Here is a 19,895-nt window from a genome sequence, read left to right as displayed (position 1 = left end):
CTGCGCTGATAACAAAATCATTCACCTGAGCTGCTTCTGCCCTTGGTTTGTCTGCATACAATTGTATTTATGTCCTTCTTGCCTCCTTGGATGTGTGCCTTTTTATACCTTTTAGAGGAAGCTGTGCAACCACCTGTTCTTTTTGGCAGGGCAAATTGGCAAAATGTTTTTTCATGTATACCTGAGACTGGCTTACATGGAAGAAGACAGCAAAATACAGCCGTGTTGTGCCCTTAATCACCCTGAGCAATGAAGTGCAGCATCAAAAGCTTTTTGCCAGCGAAGCAGAATGCCAAACTCCATGCAAGGCTTATAGTAGACTTGGGAGTTTTGAATGGCTGAAGAAAAACTGAATGATCATATTTTTGCAGTTCTGCTGGTAAGCTTTTATCATAATGTTTAGATGTTGTGAGCCTGCAAGTGTGGAAGCTTATCCAGTTTATCAAGCTGAACTGCCTTTTTGTTTGATTTACCTCTTCTTTTTTCTCTGCTAGGTGTATGCAGTTTGTGCTTTGTCTGTGGCCTTCAGAAGCGAGGAGGGGAGCAGCACGGGAACTTTGATGTCAGCCAGCAATTCTGCATGACTTGTTCCTCTGATGTTCCAAAAACCAAAAGTACTGCTATTCCTGTCCCCCGAGACCAGTCACACTCTGCTGGTCGCATCTCCGTGGCCACCAGACAGCACCACTGACAGTGGCTCGACTTGATTTGCTGTGGCAGCTTAACCCCGTGCTGGGGAACCAAGCTGTTCCTGTCAGTCACGTGTCCTGCAGTGCTTCATCAGATGTTGGCACATGACCAAGAGGAGTTCAGCAGCTTTGACAGGTTAGCTGTTACACTACCGTTTTTATTATTTGTATTACGATGGCGTATTGAGGTCTGCTGTGCTGCAAATACTAAATAAGGGAGGTCCCCTGTCCCAGATTGTACAATCCCAAACTACAGGGATTACTGCTTTCCTATGTTGCAAATGGTCTGTGGCAGACTGGGATGCAGAGTTCAGAGCCTCTAAATCCTGGATCAGTGAATTAACAAGATTATCCTTTCACTCTGAAACAAGATTGAGAGATTTTGATAACAGCTGGCCACCCAAAAGCTAAGTTAGATTTAGCTGCCTGAAAATGTGAAACATTTAGATTTTATACTGTGTGTCTACTTAGTAAAAAAAAAAAAAAAACCACCTCTGATAGTAAAATGTAAAGGTGCTTCTGTTTGGAAAAGCCACCTTGATTGTACAGATACAATCACATCTCAGTTGTGAGGCTGCTTGAAAGTTATAGTACTGACATGTCTTTATTTTTAATAGCTCCCATGACATTATGAATACTTTCATAATTAAAATAACTTGTTCTGTGAAAGAGCAGATGTCCTGGTGCTTAAATATACAGTGCTGCCACACTGAACCCTTCTGCTTAAAGGCATTAGAAGCAGTAGTTTGTTCTGATCAACAGCTCTGCTGACGTCCTAGATGCCATCGAGAGCCAGAACAGGTGGATCTTCCATAAACAAGAGTTTTAATGGGATAGGTTTCTTACAAAGGGCTGTGTGAATGCAATCCTGCCGAGCAGTTCCCTGCATTGGGCACTTAAGCTAGTCTCAGAATTTCTATTATAAAACCTTTTCTGACATTTATGACCTGTCTACATGAAGGATTATTTTACACACAAGCAGTACTAGATGAAGGCAGGCCAAAATAAGGAACTATGTAAGGGAAAGAAAGTCACAGACAAACCCTATGTTTAAAATACATCTTTGGCAAAGAAATCCAGAACTCATCCAGCTATCCGAAAATCCAGCCATCAACTTCTCCTTTAGCTTTTCTTGCAGTAGGGACTGTCCTCCCCTCTTACTTCCCCTTCACCATCTTCCCAACAAGCCTCTGTCTGTCTTCCTTACGATATTCCCAAATAGACCTGCAGCCTCTGTATTTTTTAGGGTCTGCTGAGGATGGAGCAACAAAGTGGCCTCTCTGAGGCTTTGGCTGTTGCTGACATAACAGAGCAAGTGATACACTGCAGATGACGCATGTCTTGGAGTGCATGTGAGGATGCCCCTAGGATCTGGCCTCCATCCTGCTCCTTCCCACACGTTTCCCTCACACCTTGGCATCATTTCTGTGCTGTGACAGAGTCATCAAGGCTAGCAAGAGCCTCGACTACACCACTTTCCTCCTGGCCCCCAGAACGTGGCAAATGGACATCCGTTGACAACATATGACGAGGTACCCTCCTGGTGGCCTGATGTGTGTGAGGGGAACATATCTTGCCGTGTGGCTACTTGTGTACCTCTTGTTGGGACCAAATGCAACTGTTCTCTATCGTATGGCTGGCTGGATGTGTAGCCAGCATGTGGTGGAGACTATGAAAGGTTTGGTCAGGTGTCAGATTTAAGTTCAATAAATGATGTGGAAGGAGCTTTGGCCATGTGTCCCTCCAGTGACTCCTTAAAAGGCTCTGTGGCCTGACCGGGTCACAGAGTGCTTCATCTCAGCTCTAGACACTGATTGCTGAGTACAACAGTGGCTGTGTCCAGAAGCTGTCAGGAGTACATAGCACATCCTTGAAGAGGGAGGGGAGAGAAAATGACCTGATTGTAGATGGGTTTGCCTGAAACTCATATGTTCAGAATATAAGCTGAGGAAAAAACACTTTGGAGATGTTTGTAGGACTGGATCTGTGCTCCCATCGGTATTTGTCATATTGAAAAAGAATATCCGTGCTACCTAGTGAAATAAAATAATAATAAGAATCCATCTTAGCCCAGCTCCTTAGTACTGCATTGTTGGATCATTTAGCTTATTAGCATGACTTGCATTTACAGCAAAACTCAGGCAGGCAATGAAGATGAGGGAAAGCAGAGCCATGCTGATGGTTAATAGCTATCTCTCAGTGTTACGAAGTAAGGAACTCCCTCCTTCCATTGAAATCCATTTCCAGGTATTTAAATTCAAGTTTATATTGTATTATTTCGTTATTTGTTCCTGACGTTTATGATTGGCCTATATGAAATTCACAGTGGACTGAAATCAGAATTAGACAATATCTAGACTGCCTTAAAAATACCCTTACTCCTAGGAGGGGTTTTATAGATATGCAAATCATCCTATTGCTGTTAGCCTATTGCTGCATATGTTGGGCTCTAGCAGAGTGACTGTCAAACATCAGCACTCCCCTTTTACAGCTTTGTCACTGTCTATTGGCTAACAGCAAGAATAAATGTCACTTGTGTGCTGTGTTTCAGCTGAAGCCTTAAGCAGGGTCAAAGTGCAAACCTCATAGCCTGGGTTGTGAGTGGGTTGAAAATGCCTGTTGCTTTCCTTGCCTCGTGACGCCAGCGGTTCTGAATGTTCAATGGCACTGACTCACTGACTGTCCCCACAGCCGGACGGGGTTGCCTGCTGAATTCCAGCAATGTGATTAACATATTATATAATTTCTGTGATTTCTCAGTGATATGGCTATCTTCCTTTAGTTTTAGAATTGGGAGGCTGCTCTTCTCATCCCAGTTACAATTCTATTTGCATAAAGACTGCCTGTGTTGGAGGACAGGAAAAGTGCCTTTTTTCACAGACAGTTTTGGCTTCGTGAACTAAGTCTATAGAGAAGAAAGCATGCATTCTGCTGTTCTAGCCAAGTCTTTTCGCCAAATGTTCTGATATAGCACATATACTTTTAGAGTCGTGCCTCGTTATGCTAATTATTGAACTATTTCATGGGGAAACTTTGATTCTGCATGGCTGGATAAACTGTTGGCATGAACTTTCCTTTCTTCTTTTCCAAACTGTTGTTATATATGGTATTAACACTGAAGCTTAAATTACCCTACATAGTTGTCTGACAATTCTGTGTAGTGTTTTGGTCTAAACATGCCTCAATGCCAGTCCTTTTTTGTTTTCAGTCCACTTGTTAAAAACTCTCTGCTTGGAAAATTACATTTGAACACTAGGAGAAAAGCCATGGTTATTTTAAAGATATAAGTGATGTTAAAATGGAGGATTCTTAGATCTAAACATTTATATAGTAAGTGTTATAACTGCCATGACCAAAGTGCAGTGAGAATTTCATAAGCTATTATTTGTTAGCTATCGAATTAAAACAAGTTCAAAATATATTTCTGAAATTATCTTGTGCATGTACATGCAATAGAAATTTCTTTCAATAAATTGCCACACCAATAATGTTTAGTAACTTAAGTTAGCAAGCAACGTGTCGGAGTATTATAAAAAAGAGACAGAGCTATAAAAATATGTGTTTACCAGTTTGATTTTATGTAAAATTCACATTCTCCTTCTGGAAAAAAAATCCAAGTGCCTAAGAGTTCCATGAACTCAAGGAAAACTGTTGAGCTACTTTAGTTCAGCCCATTTGAATTATATGCGGACTATCCTGCTTATCTGATTGGCTCTTTGCTTATTTAAGCTGACTTTTTGCTTATGCCTTCCACAACGTCTTTTCTTCCTAAGAAACAACAAAATATGGTAGTAATATTAAAGGTTTTCATTTGTTTGTAGAACGAGTTCCACATGTAAGCAGTGTTCACATGGAATATGGTTAGAATGCGGCCGATAATCCTCGTAGTTAGTGGTACTGTGTTTTGCTTAATTTCTAAGGCTTCTGCAAAAGTCTTATTTTTCTTGAAGACTAAGCGCAGCATCATTGGTGTAGGCAAGTAGAAACTGTACAATGATACTTAGCAATTCATAAAGCAGAAAAGTGGTTGAGGAAAATTCTCAGTTCTCAGGACATAAGGACAGAAGAGCAATAAAAGTGATGATAACCTGTTTAGCTTAGTACTCCAGTCCTTCCTGAATTGACGGCTGAGAGAAGTCAATATATATTAAAATATATTTGTAAGTCAACTTTAGTATTTTAATAGAGCGAGAAAATATTCTAGTATCTCTTTGAAATCTGTGACAGTTCGATAGCATAATAATACTATTCCTTACAGCATTTTCCACAAGTGGTACATGGAACTACTGCTGGGTAGACTTCAGAGCTAGAACAGAATTGCATCTGTTCATTGTAATCTTAAAACTTGCTTTCCTGTGCTCTAAACAGTTCTTTCTGAATACCCTAAGAAATTAGATTACTTCTAATTACAGAACAACTTAAGTATTTGATCTGCTTTCTTTCTTCTAATGATCAAAAAAGGAATACCTGTTCTTATCATATTAGACAAGTTGCATTAACATATGTGCCATAAACCTACATACTAGCCAGTGCGAAAGAACTTCTTTTGGAATGTCTTCACGCAAAACACTGCTAAAATGGTATATGCATCTAGAAGAATATTTTAGTGGATAAAATAGTGCTGGATCTTGGGTAACAACACAAATAGAATGGAATAAATGAGTTTACTCTACTTTTTAGCTTATCATTTGTACCCCTAATTTCTGAATGATTATGCTGTACCTTAAAGTCAAAATGCACCACACCAAAGAACGCTAAACAAATGTAATTTTACTTACACCTTATTATGTTTAGCTTTATTATGCTAAAAAAGCACATTCGTTCTCTTCGTTTTCTCTTTTTAAAGAAAATCTGTTCTTTACAATCTAAATTTCCATATTCAGTAAGAGATTTAAATGAGCGTGTCTTCTTCCAACTAGCAATAGGGTTTAGAGATTCTTATTATTTATTGCATACATTCTTATTACTGTAATTCTTAATTTAATTTGTGGTCTAAATCAACAGGAAGTTCCCAGCACTAATGGGTGCTGCTGAGAACCTCAGGAGCATGGGTTGAATGAAAAAATTCAGCATACCTTTCTGGACACAAAATCTTAAAATCTGCAAAACTTATGATAAAACTACTTAAATTTAATTTTTGATATAAAAAGCTACGTTAATCATAGTTGAAGGCATACTGGTTTTGAGTTTTCTGGAGGAAGACTAATGTGATACTCTTACAATAGAGATCATATTTCATAACTGATAGTATTTTAACTGAAATTTTGGAAAATAAGAGAATCTGATCGTTTTATGGTAGTCAGAGAGTAGGCTAGTCTGTGACCTTTCCCTTATGAAGCTGTCTGAGTCAGACGGATAGTTGTTTCCTAATGAGATCTGGCTGCCATTTTTAGAACATTTGGGGGGTTTTTTTTAGAGGCTTACCATAAAAGTTCATCTTTGACCTCTGTTCTAGTGTGTTTACCGGAACTGGTAGCTTTTACACTTCTGCCTTTGCTTCTCTCTCCCTGCGCTGTCAAACTGCTGTGAGGCAGTAACCATTTCTTCATATCCACCTGACACACACAAAGCTTTCTCTTTCTCTTTTTTTCAAAATGACAGTCTGTATTACAGATAAAGAAACAGAAGACTGACCTCACACAACAGGTAACCTTAGAAACTCAAGCTAGTTTTGTATATTCTAGAAATATACAGATAGGAAGATTTTTCTTGTATTACTTTACATTGGGACATCCATCCCATCTGGAAAATAATGGTTGCTTACTGTAGAAAAATGGAGGGGAAAAGTTAAATTTAAGTGTGATTAAATCAAGCTTATTTTTTCACTGCCGTATTTACTTGATGCATTTGTAATTGAAATCTGAAATCTATGCAAAAATATCTGAGTGTGGGAAAGGGAAACAGGAAAGGATTTCTGTGTGGTATTATTCTCAAAAAAGCACAAGGAATTCATTTTAACTTAGGTTTATATTATATAAATACCCATCACTGGAAATGGGAAACTTATAAAACAAGCATAAACCATTTCAGGGTGCCTTTTTTTTTTTTTTTTTTAACTACAGTGTCACTTGCCCACTTTTAAAAATATTTTTATCAATAAAGATTAACAAGTAGCAGTTTTTCAGAACAGAGTATGCACCGAAGTTGGATTTTACAGTTTTGTCACCTATATAGCATTAGTAGTCTTGTTCAAAAAGATACATTCTTCTTCTTTTAAAAAAGCTAACACCATCAGCTTCAGTATTTATGAAAATGTTCCTTAAAAAACAAATGAGCTTTTGCAAAATTTAGAACAGAAAGGAATATTTCCCAACTGGTTTCTTTAAAAACATCCAATGAATAAATGCCCCTTTAAGTAAAAATTTATTTACTATCTTTAAAATTTGAATAATGAGATAGCAAGGCTCATGTGAACTGAAACTCAATTTGTTATTCAGTTTTCAAGTAAGGAGAATTACAAGAAGTATACAAACATAAAAATCTATCTATATATATACATATAGATATTTTTATAATATGTTTAATACTTCAGTCACCTGTAGGGCTGCAAGTTACATGGAGAAATATTGTTTTGTGTAATATGATTAATTTGCATGCCCAACTTCAGACTTTCAGCAAATAAAAATTATACATCACACCTAACTAATTTATTTTAAGCATCAGAGAACAATTAACATATATTCCAGTTTAATTCTTTATGAAAGGCACTTGATTAACAAAGCATACTCTGAGTATATCCTATTAATTTCAAGTAAAATGTCATTAATTTAAATGAGTTATGTTCGCTACAGTATGGCATTGACACAATTAGTTTTTACTACAGTTGTGATGAGAATTATCAAGTAGGATAAATTAGCAGCATTCTGGGACCTCCATTGTAATGATCCCGTTTGTGGGCAAGGAATCTAGCCCACATCAGAAGAGGTATTTAGGAATCCTACTTCCCCTGAAACAAATGGAGTTAAATGCCAAAACACTATCTGTAAATCTAGATTCTAGGCTTTTTTCAAAAGTCTCTAATACAGATTCAATCTTTATTCCTCAAGTGGCTGTAAGCAATGGCAAGGCTCTGACAAAGCCCTTAATCTATATCAAGCCAAAAATATAGAAAAGTACTGAAATCCCATTTAAATCGTTTGCCAGACGTTCCAGAGACTCGATTTTATGTATTTATTTATTTGATTAAGTAGACTACGATATTTGCATAGGTTTGTTTGTTTTTTTTTTTTGAGTGAAGTGCTAGGCTGAAAGTGGGAATTACCTCTCCATCTCCTTCCTCCTCTCCTTACCCTTCCCTCCTCTTAATCTTTTCCTTTACTAATCTCCCTTTTTCCTTTGTAGTGTTTACTTACACACAGACTTAATGACTTCTCCCTTCTCCCACGCATTTGTTTTTCTACACCTCCTCTTCTATTGTACCATTGCTCCTGCTCTTGAAAGAGGGAAAAGAAAAACTACCTAAAGGGAGAGGGACAGCGCAGTTGATGAAGGAATTGTATGATATTTGCCATTACAGTAAGAAAATAGGGCAGCCGCTGTCTAGCATGGTGTTCACTCTCATTGGATTTCCCCTCTATTACTGAATGACTTTGCAAAATGCCTGTGTTTTCCCAGTTGCCGTGCTATGAATTAGTTCTCCCTTCCATTTTTTGCATTTCCCTTTTCAACAGCTCTTTGGTTCTCCCAAGGGTTTGAGAAGACTACTGGTCATCCTTCTCGTCTGTTTGATATTATTTATTTTTCCTTATCATCTTCATCTTTGCCCAGCTGTAAATTAATTTGAGAATACACGCTAACTGTTCACATTCATTTCCTCTCCAGTCACCAACAGGTATTAAGTATTACTTCTTAAATATTGCTCATCGTATTTCCCAGTGTCAGCAACTCCTCCCTACCTTGTAGCCTCCTTATCATTTTTCTGCTTGCATTTCTTTTCCAAGGAATTACTCCCACGGTATTCAGAGTGCTGAGTCTTCCTTTACAAGAGCACTAACATCTTCTTTTTTCTCTTCATTTCCAGAAGCCTATATATACAGGCAGCATGACTGGAATTTGCTAGTCCTTTTATCTAGTTCACACACAGGAAAGTAAAACAACTATTGCAGCATCTTCATGATATTTGAATGTGGTAGAACTGGGTTGTTCTCCAGCTGGCCCCGCTATTGTCTGCCTGAACTTCCTTTCCTCTTCCCAAGGCAGCACTTGCCTTCACCCGGGAACAAAGCTCTTCTGCTTAGCAGTCTGTTTCTCATCTTTCAACCCCTGGGTCCTTCTTTGAAGGCCAGTCCTGAACTACTTCAGCTACAGAATAAGAGAAAGGTCCTCAGTATTCAGTAGTGGCTAAACCTTCCTCTTTTTATTGTAGTCCTATAAACAGGAGAGAGGATACAGAATGATCCCCCAATAGATTTGCTTCATGCCATCACTATAGGAAGAAAAAAATTCATAGGAAAAGAATGGTTTGCAATGTCTTTCTGTCACAACCCCCCACCACACACAAAGTGCAGTAAGAAGCCTTAGATGAAAAGAAAAGGAGAGGGAAAGGAGGCAAAAAATGATGAAATTAGAAGAAAGAGCTTTGAATGTAAACAACTGAAATAATAAAAAGCATGGAGCAGTGCACATAATAAATACACAGTCTTTACTATGTTTCAAGTTAATCTCTTCATTCTCACTGTCCACATCCTCCCTGCACATTTGGTAAATTCTCTAGCAGGTCTTATCATCTACTCCGTTAAATTAATTTGTCCAACAGTCTTCCGTCCTTAAAAAAATCCATCTTGTCTTTGCTCCTAAAAATGTTCATAGCATGATGTTGATCATTGTAATCCATCAGAATTAAAATGCCTTCCATATGAAACAGTTTGACGATGAAGCTGTTTCCTGTACATGATGGGACAGAAGCAGTTTAATCTCCTTTGGAAGGATGGCCCAGGAGATTGGAAGAATGTCCCAGGAGGGCATAGCTTTGTATGTGAGAATGAGCGACAAGACAGCTTAAAAAAAAAAGCATCTTAAATTCCATTTTTTATTCTCTAAATACATGCTTAAAATTTCCAGTGAATCAAGTAGAGTTCTGCAATGGTTATTCAGAACTTCAGTAGGTAACAGTGGCTTGTGCCTCTTTCCTTGTTTTTGCATTACTAAATTCCCTTAATTTTCCTGTGCTTCCCAAACGTAATTTAACTACTGTTGATGATATCAGCTGTTTAGGAAAAACACCTAACACCACCTCATAAAGTTACGTGAAAAACTGATTTTAGCTATAGCTTATGTCACACCTTGAAAAAAAGTATTCTAAATTACAAACTCTTTTTCACCGTACTCATGGACACATTCATTATATTGACTTACTTTTAAAGCTGGCCTACCCAGAGGGCCATGGGAAGAGGGTATGAAGTCGCCTCTCAAGCCTGTGGGGTGGGGGGAAAGGTTTCCTGTGGATCATAAGTAGAAAAGGGTAGGATGGTCTTTAAATGAGTAGTGGCTAAGAGCTTTTTACCTGTTTGCTACAGCACTGAGGTTTTCAACAGTTCTCCTTTCTAAGCACAGGAAGTTGAGGGGGGTGAGGAAAGAGAAAATGTTTGTGGTGGGGGAGGACAGCAGGGGAAGCAAAAGGAGTGTTTCCCCCTGAACACCTGAGAGTGAGTAAACTATAATAGTTGCTGATGTATCATTATTTTTAACTAGTTCTTGGAACTTCTGGCATGGTCACTGCCTGGAACGTACAAATAGAGGCAACCAAGGTGAGCAGTTAGGGAAACGCGAGAGATCTGTGGTTGCATTAGGTTCCCTCATCCAAGAACTGAATGCTACCTCTTGTGTGACTTTTCATCTAAACAGCATATTAACGAGGCAGGAGAAGATTTACTGGCTGATGTCCCTTTCTCCAGATTGCCAGCCTGAGCAGTCTGTAAGGTGGGCAAACTGACTATCTGTCCTAATGTTCTTGGAGGTATCCAGCCACCACTCAGACTCTTGGTCAGGCACTCAGGCAACGAGGTCTTGGCTTTCAGGCAAATCTTCTCCACAAAAGTCTGTGTCAGTCAACACTGTCTAGAGTGAACTGACTTGAATATGTTTTTCCATGACAAAATCCAGTCTGGATCTCATGCAGGTGTTAAGAGAATTGCCAGGCATCTAGTTTTTGTTCTACTGTGGTAGACTGTGGTACTTTATTTGACATTGCAACAGAGCAGAAGAACATGGCTGGTGATCTGTCTATGGCAGCCAGAGATAGATACCGTCTTCATTTCATAAGGGTCTGAGCTTCCTCCACATTGCACTGTATGTGGGGAGTGTGTGTCAGGAGGGTGCAGTCAGTGAGAGGCTGGCCTTCCCAGGCTCTGCAGAGGTTCACAAACCTTCTCTGAAGCCCTGTGTCTTGATTTCTGAGGGCTAAGGAGATGGAAAGAACTTGCAGTGCTGTGCTATGAGTTCCCAATGTTGTAACAAGGAATCAGGATTAAGAGGCCAATAGGGGCTTTCTTGCCTTCCTAACCCCTCCACGACATTCACAGCTGAGGAAGGGTGGGAGGACAGTAACTTAGTAAAACATTACATGCATCTCTTTTCATAAACTTCAGATAGGAATATAGGCTATGCGTTATCTCAACAGCTAACGTGTATTAGAAACTGAATCACATTAAATTGTTTCACTGTACACAAATTTAGTGTACTCCTCTGACTCAATGTACAGTCAGGTGTACAATTCTACCTGCATTAACCATCTAAATGAAGTCAACAGGCTTAGTCCTGCAAAAAATTACATCTCTGCATTTGAAAAAGCAGATCCTTATATTTTAAATCTCTTTGGCAGCCACACGCCCTAATTTTGTGGGACCTTACTCATTTTTTTCAGTTATATGTGATTCACACAGCTTTCATGTCTGTACATTTTTACTGACATATATTTGTCTTACAAGTAAAGAGTAATTAAACTTATGCTATAGGAGTTTTACATTGTAAGGGTGAATATTAATTAAATATTTGTGTGTGTGCGTGCCACATTGATGTATATATAAATACATAAAAATAAGATATGATATGTCAGAGTTAGGCTTTAGCAGGTTTTATATATATATATATATCTCCAGAACTCTGTTTATTAATAATTGTATTGAAACATAAATACACACCTGAACTGCATGTGAAACAGCCCATATAGGAAATATGGATATGTCACAAAAAAGGACACAACCATACCCTAGCAATTTTCTGTTTTTTCAGAGGCAGCATGGGAAAATGTCTCTGCAGATCTAAAATGATGAATATCCTGGCAAGGACAGTATCCTTCAATATATGAATATCTTAATAAGTAGTTTAAGAACAGTCACATCTCTGACGATTTCTCTCCCAAAGGCATCTTAGTTGTACAGTGGATGATTTCAAGATGGTTTCTGTTGATGATGGAGAAGGAATGCAAAAAGAGTAAAATTGTTTCTCTTCTTTAATAGAATGTTGTCAGTGGTTTTCAGATGGAGATGGCTACTGCTCCTAATGAATTGTGCAAATCAATAGGAAAGGGGTAACCAAAGTTTGAAAAAGCACCCTCACACTGGTATGCCAGCCTGTACATGAACTACTCTTGGGAAGGCGTTTGAGAAAATGGTGCCACCAAACCCGCTCAGTATCTCAAATATACACATCCCTACACACATTCCTCTGAAATTCTCCATTGATTTCCATTGCAAAATCAGCATTTACAACCCTTCCTACATTGGAATATGAACATCATCTTTCTAGATGAGATGGCTGACAAAAAAAGACAATACAAATCACCATGTGTAAAAAAACACAAATCAGCACACACTTCACAAAACCAGCCACCATCCAAAACACACTAGAAAAAGCTGTAATGTACAGCCGGACTGTTGCATTCTACTACATCTGTTCTCGCAACACCTACTTCACCAATCTAAAGAACTGCCTTGAAAGAAACAGGCTGGCTATTTGAATTAGCCACCTAAATACCATCTGTGAACCTAAACATGCAAAAAGGAAACCATCATTGACGGTATGCTCCGGTCTATTACATACTACCCGACATATATGTATACAGCAAATAGTTAAACAATTGCAGCATCCTAAAACACATCCTGGAAGAATTCTTCCTGGAACCCTTTCCCACTTCTGTTTTCAGATAACCCTTCCAGCTTGCCAAACTCATCACCTAAAGCAAATTCCCCATGTACTAACAAACACCCATCAGAACCAAACCTCGCCAGCACAGCAAATGCAAAACTCATAAATACCAACATATGTAACATAATCAGTGTAAGTGCCCAAAAGAACTATTAATTTCCATGGGCCTTGCTCATACACTTTTTCAAGTGTGATACATTACATCAAACACATCACATACATACACTCATGAGAAGTATGCGTGTGAAAATAATCAACCTTTATGCATCACAATGAACTCCCACAGGTAACTGATCACGGACACAACACAGCAAAGGTTAGGAGAATATTTTTTCACAAACAATCCACTCCATTTCTTGCACAGTCCGTATACTCACAGGGGATCTACAAATCATTTTTTAAAAACAGATGCTAGGAACAAAATTCTTAACTGTGGATAAAAAAATCATAGACTCAGTACCAAAATTATTCTTAAAGCTTACAGTTTTCTTGCTGATTCATCCTTGTACATTCATGTTAGCAACTGTTTTCTCTCTAGTGGTTTAATTACTTAAAATAATTTTATTATACAAGAACAATCATGTCCAGCTTGGATTTTGCTACTTGTCAGCCCTGATTAATGAATTTCACTGAAGTCTAAGAGTCTGTTTGTTCTCTCCAGTTGTATCAGTTGGTTTAAAGATATTACCTCTTCCACAAACCTTGTCAAACCTTCCACAAACCTTGCTTGTATCAGAGTATCATAGCCACAGTGTCATCACTACATTCTCAAAATACGCAACAGTTAGATAAACTTATAATGGAAACACTTTTTACTCCCACTTTTATAGAAAATGGAATGGGTGTGGGAGGAAGAGGGAAATACAATAAATTTTAACTTCAGATAAAGACTCACCATCATGCAAAGGTTGAAAAGCAGTGCCCTGAGGGCCTCATAAAAGCAACTATAGTTTACACTGAATCTTCTTCCACAAATTGATGGGGTTCTGTGCCACCTGCATTTATATTTACAAGTGGATCTGTCTCACCAACAGTAAAGAGCAAGGCTATATTTTTTCCACTGCAATCTCCTCTGTGCAGATTCGAAGGGGGGCCTTCTTGCCAAAAGTATTTCTGTTTAATCTGAAGGTACATTGTGTAATCAGAATGCTTTGAAACACGTCATGAAAATGTGTTGAGCTGATGTTGTCTTGATGTTCAGTTGTAACCTCTGCTATGTTGCTCTAGCATGGATAATCAGAATCTATGCATTTTCTCAACCTTAGTTTAACAAAATAAAATATTTAAAAGGTTTTATTTATAGGAATCATAATAAAGATTACTTACAGCTCTAGGCTAAAGTGTTCTTCTCAAAGCACTGGTATGGAAATGAGTTAAGACACAACTCTTCCACCTTTGTGGCCTGAAAAGTCAATATTGCCTTATTGACCTAGCCTATTACTCAAATCTGCCATGTAAGACAGTATCAAAATATCTTTTGATGGAGAAAACTAGTGGATGATACCTGTGAATAAAAACATTTAAAATATTACTTTAGTTTTATTGTTTTGTCAACTCTCATGCCTTAGAACTTAGGAGAGGTATAACTGAAAAAAAAAAAAAAAAGTCTATTTCAGATTTTAAAAAATCACTCTCTCAAACCATTTTTCCCCACAGGAAAATGAAAAAGGAAACCTATAATGGTTTTCAGTTATGCTACTCAAACAAGGGCAACGTTTTATATTTTGTCTGTTCAAAAGAGAAAAGGTAAATACTAAAAAAAGATTCCTTAGCGCTTAGAACTATGTTTGTTTATATTTGCCAGGTGGAAAGAAGAAAGGGAAAAATAACTGAAAAAAGTGAGCTGAAGACTCATAAAGAGAGAAATGGGAAAGACACAGTGATTCGCATTTACTTACACTTAAAATTGAACTTCTTTTATGACAAAGAAACTCTGTAAATATTTGAACAGATTCTGGAAAAAGTCAGTATCTTCCCCAAAGTAAAGTTCTCTCTTACCATGAACCCTATTTTGCAGATTGATGAAAATCAAAAAGATGGTTTTTTAAGCTCTCTTAAAAATACTTCAAAGTAGCTTTTCTACAAATTAAATTACTTGAAGTACAATATATTAGTCTAACAGATCTAGAAATAGGATATTTCATCTCACTGGTATGTCTGTATCTCCTCGCTTCAATGGGATTTAACCTGTGTTTCCAAACATGGCAATCCGTAAAGACAGTTAATGTTAAATATCATTGAGTCAACGCTGAATCTCACACTCAAATATTTTTCGTCCTCATTTTTACATGACTGAGATTACTAACAGAAAATAGATGAATGGGTTGACAGTGAAAAAGTAATGAATTTTTGTGTGTGCACATGCATACAACAGTGTTGAGAAAAACTACTTAGAGATTTGGATTGTCAGCGTTTAGCCCCTTATGAGAAATATTAATGCTCGGAATAGAGATAAGAAAGCCATAAAAAGTAAAATAAATGAAATTCATTCCACAATTACAGAAATATGGATTCATTCAATGGTTAGCGTGATGGGTATCATTAGCATAAATGTGCCTATATAGAATATTTCTGGAATGGTAATTGTGATACATTTACAGTGTCTATTTTCACATCACTTATTCACCAATTCATTACTTCAGAAGGGATTCTTATGGGTTTTCATCAGCTTAAAAAATCCACCACCATTAATTTTAAATAAACTTGCCACATAAATTCTTCTTTCCTACCACTGGAGAGGGAGGAGTGATAGTTTTCCTACAGGAGGATGCAGTACTAATTACCGGCCTTTGAAGAGCAATGTAACTAGTGTACAGCTACTCTAGAGCTAATGTAATTGATTTGCTATAGAAAAGTTATTTCAGGTTTGATTAGAAGTTGGTACGGTCCTCTTTCAGGATTGCTTTTTTGGACACAAAAAGCCTCAGCAACATTAGATGTTACCCTTTTTGGATCCGAGAAGCTTACCAAAGGCAATTGTTCAAAATCATCACTGGGGCACAGGCAAAATACTGAGCAAATAGTGTATTTTGGGCAACTCCATATTTTGCTCTGTCTGCCAACTTCACATTTAACTCTGTCTTCAGGGTGGCCAGAAGCAACTCTGCAGGCTCTCGTGAGCAAGGGATTGATGGTTACAATTCACAAATGCCAGTGACCTCACACGGCATGGCTCTAGTTTTGGTTCCTTTCCATCTGTTTTGACCACTGCAAGATTTATGTGCCAGCATCAGCTGTCAGAACAGACTCTTAGGCTAAGAGACTGCATCACAGCTTAAAGTCAGTGTTAAGGTGACTGTCCAGGAGCAAAGCAGTCCGAATCAGGGAACAGCAAAGGTGCCTTAACATCACCTTTGGGCCTTTTCTCCTCCATGAGGAATGCTGTGCCGAGTGTTCCTCGGTCAGAATTCAGGAGCTCACCCATGGTAACTAAGGAAGAGAAATACAAACAAAAAGTCACAATAAAATGTTTAAAAATAACTCTAAAACATTCCTAACCATTTCTGGAACAGAGCATATACAAAATAGGTTGTGGTGTTACAAAGCTTTTTATTGGAACTTGCATAATACTCCAAATCTTAGTCACACAATACATTTATGTTCATCACTATATTTGATTACTATTTGAAATATACTGCAACCAAATATAGAGAAAACCTCTTTGTATGGTGTAATGTAATATTTAAGCAGCGTAAATTTGGGACTGTCACAAAGTTAAACTGAGTACGAACTGTTTACTTAGTATCTGTTCACATGCAGTGGATAGGAACCTACACACTTCACTTAGGAAGTTGTAACAATGTACTTCTAGGCTTAAATCCTAATACTTCTAGGCCTGACAATATACTTCTAGGCCTAAACCATACCAGTTTTGTGCTGATGTAACTCAGACTCATCAGCATGAAAGTGGTGTCATACAGTTGTGAATCAGATCAATTCAGAAAATGTTACAGTAAGACTTTTGGCATATGGGCATATTTAAGTTATGGAATATCCAAAATAAATAACAAAACTCCAATGTTTACTTGTTACAGAAATGATTGCCTATTGTCCCTTTATGTCTTTCAGGCAGTTATTATTTTTACTAATTATAATTTAATACTTATATTGCAATGATGCCCAGAAGCCCCAATTCAATTCAAGTTAAAATCCATTGTTCAAGTCATTACCTAAACATCTAATGAGAAAAACTGCTGACGCTGAAGGCTTTTCAATCTAACTCTTAGAAAAGCTGCAACCCATGAATATAACTAACAATAGTGGTAAGGACAGGAAAAAGCAGCAATAAAACATTGTTACTCCAAACAACAACATATACGTTGTTCAGACCATTTGAAGTCTTGAAAGGGATAAATATAGATGTGGCTCTTTCAGCAACTGTTCTTTCAGTTTAGCTGTGTGCTGTTGCAATATTTACTAATGTCAATTTTCAAATATAAAAATAGAAATTTGAATGAGAGACGTTTAGGCTTGGTGTCTAATGTGAAACCATGTATGAAGAATTTGTTTAAACTTTCACTAGGATCACCTGCATAGTCTCACTTGAAAGTGTCTCATTATGTAACTTTATATTTTGTACTTTGTGCACTTAATCTGTAATTATATGGTAACTGGGATACCAACTCTGGGAATTAATGTTGCTGGGGACTCTGTTGTAGCTGTAATCTAAATACTGTCTTGATATTTATAGCACTTTTAAATCCCTGGGATAATTCTCGGTATTTCTTAATTTATATAGATAGTTGTATCTTGTCTATGTAAAATGTCTTCAGGAGCTGTGGTCTAGCTATCTATAGTTTCAGTAATCTTTGGCTAGGCTTTTATTTTTGATGGCTAAAACTGTAAGTGAAACAAAATCTTACATTGAAACTAACATCGCAACTACAGTAGATCCTCCATGGGAACAACAGTTGCTATAAATTTCCCACACCCATCTATTATCCAGCTGCATCAATAAATGCATTGGGCAATGTGAAATAAACATTGCCAAAGAACAATTTCACGTTAAAAAAGGTTATGGTAATCTCATGCGTAAGGCAGGTGCCTTGAAGAGTTCATGAAAAGGAGGAGGACATCAGTTACAGACAGGCATTCATATTAATTATGATAAGGATACTTTATTGGAAATTTGACAGGAATGATCAATTGTTCACATGAGATAAAATATTAGTAACTTTATTAAAGCTTCGGTGTAGTGCAGTATACCGAGAAATTTTAGATCCTTTTGTCAGTGCTTTTTACTTTAGGGGCTGAAGTTCTCGTGCTTGGCCTTAGTATGAAAGAGACTCATCTGAAGAAAATGGCTTATCTGAGCACAAAAAGAATGGAGGCGATTTAATGCTTTGGGAAATATATATATATATAAAACATTTTTTTATATATATATAAAAAATTCTTTTTTACAGATGCTGATGGTTATAGTAATTTAGTTTAAAGGTTTGAAACTAAGCATAAATGTAATCCCCAAAGGGGTTTATATGCGCTGTTAAGATGGAGAGACAATTCACTGAAAAGTAAAGAAACAATAAAAAAGTTTCATTATTATCCTAATAGAAGTGTGTCTTTACTTTCTGTATCTGAATGGATACATGTTAGATAAATATATGAATCCCATACACAGATAAGAAGTTGTAAATAAATAACAGTACTGTTAAACATTGTGGACTTACATGCATGTGATCCACAGTACATCTTGTTGCTAATGATTAAACTATCTTCATCCAAAGCCCCGCAAGGAACTGAATGAAGCGATTAATGATCCTGAACAGGAAATATTAATTGGAGTCATTTTGAAGGACTAGTAATGGTTTAAACAACTTTCCACTTCTAGGTGCCTGCTAAAATCAGAGGCAAGTTGATACTAACCTGACATACTGCTTTCCATTGCTGTTTTGTGGCTCATGCAAAATGGCTTTTTTTAGCATTTTGTCCATTTCTCAGTAAACACACATTATCATAATAAAGCACTATCCCAGCTAAGTTGGTGGTAGTCCCAGCAGAGAAGCCAGAGATTAAACGGGCATGAAAATGAAACTACCTCTATCCTTAGACGTGGTCTCTGCAGAACACAATTAAGGAACATAAGGTGAGCAGCATGTGTAAATCTGACCCGCTGTCATCTATGCTCTCTGTTTTGTGGCCGAACAGAACTTGAGACTCCAGGGCTGTTAAAATGGCATATTGCGTACACAATAGGTTATCAAATATCTGTGTCAGACAATCAAGGAAATTAAATACAAGAACATTTCCATCAACATACAGTTGAGATCTAACACAAACGAGTATCAGTCAGTGACCTACACTGTCTGCTTTTCAAATATACTTGTACATTAGTAGATATTACAGCATTTTACATACAGTAACATCCTGTTGTTGTATTGAGGGAGCTGAAATTCTTAAAGAGAAAATACAACTTTGTATTCCAGGGTTTATGTGAAAGTGTAACTATATATGTAACATTATTGTAATTGCTGTTACTTGCAACTAAGTTTGATATAACGCATCCAAACATCTTGTTTGGCGGCTGGAGACTGTTTTCTTTTCCTCCCCCCCCCCCCCCCCCTTGGTTCCTTCTCCCAGGCTCCTGATAACTCAGTTACTGGAGCAGAAGGCACAACGAGGTGACAGCTGCCAGGACCGCTGCCAGTGTAAGTCAGCAAACGTCTGATACATGATCGATTGTTTCGGCGACTGGGATACAATACGTGCAATTATTGAATTAGGAAGCCGAGCTGCTCACGCCCAAGGAAACGCTTGTCTTTCCGGACTGAATCTGTCTCGTTCCTTCAGAAGGAAAACGAGCCACCCCCTGAACCCGCTTTAGTGACTCTGCCAGATACACGAAGGAAAAATAGCTGCACCTTCATTCGCTAACTCCTGTGTGCTGCGCGGGCGAGACAGGGCACCAGCAGGCGCCCGCGGCCCGGCTGGCCCGGCCCGCCGAGGCCCCGCGACCCAGGCCCGCCGCCCCGGCCCGGCCCGGCCCGGCCTCGGCCTGCCGCCGGCCCCCGCCCGGCCCCTTGCCCTTTGACCCCCGCCGCCGCCGCGCCCCATTCCTCGCGG

The 19,895-nt window shown here is 38.1% G+C and overlaps 1 long non-coding RNA gene across 2 annotated transcripts; it reads right to left on the bottom strand.

Moving 5' to 3' along the window:
• Positions 1-13,075: 13,075 nt before the first annotated feature.
• LOC104146889 (uncharacterized) lies at positions 13,076-19,804 on the bottom strand. Of its 2 annotated transcripts, none has more exons than XR_011137238.1 (4): positions 19,694-19,804; positions 18,699-18,891; positions 18,503-18,593; positions 13,076-16,262 (listed from the first exon to the last, which is right to left on the bottom strand). It is a non-coding gene; the product is annotated as an uncharacterized lncRNA (long non-coding RNA). The 2 variants fall into 2 exon arrangements; XR_694799.2 differs by having other exon boundaries at positions 18,699-19,040; positions 19,533-19,798.
• Between the last annotated feature and the right edge of the window lie 91 nt (positions 19,805-19,895).

The sequence above is a fragment of the Struthio camelus genome, chromosome W, assembly GCF_040807025.1.
Source record: "Struthio camelus isolate bStrCam1 chromosome W, bStrCam1.hap1, whole genome shotgun sequence".
In the NCBI taxonomy this organism is placed as follows: domain Eukaryota; kingdom Metazoa; phylum Chordata; class Aves; order Struthioniformes; family Struthionidae; genus Struthio; species Struthio camelus.
The sequence above is the reverse complement of the archived record's forward strand: the minus strand, read 5'-3'. Positions and strand labels throughout refer to the sequence as shown.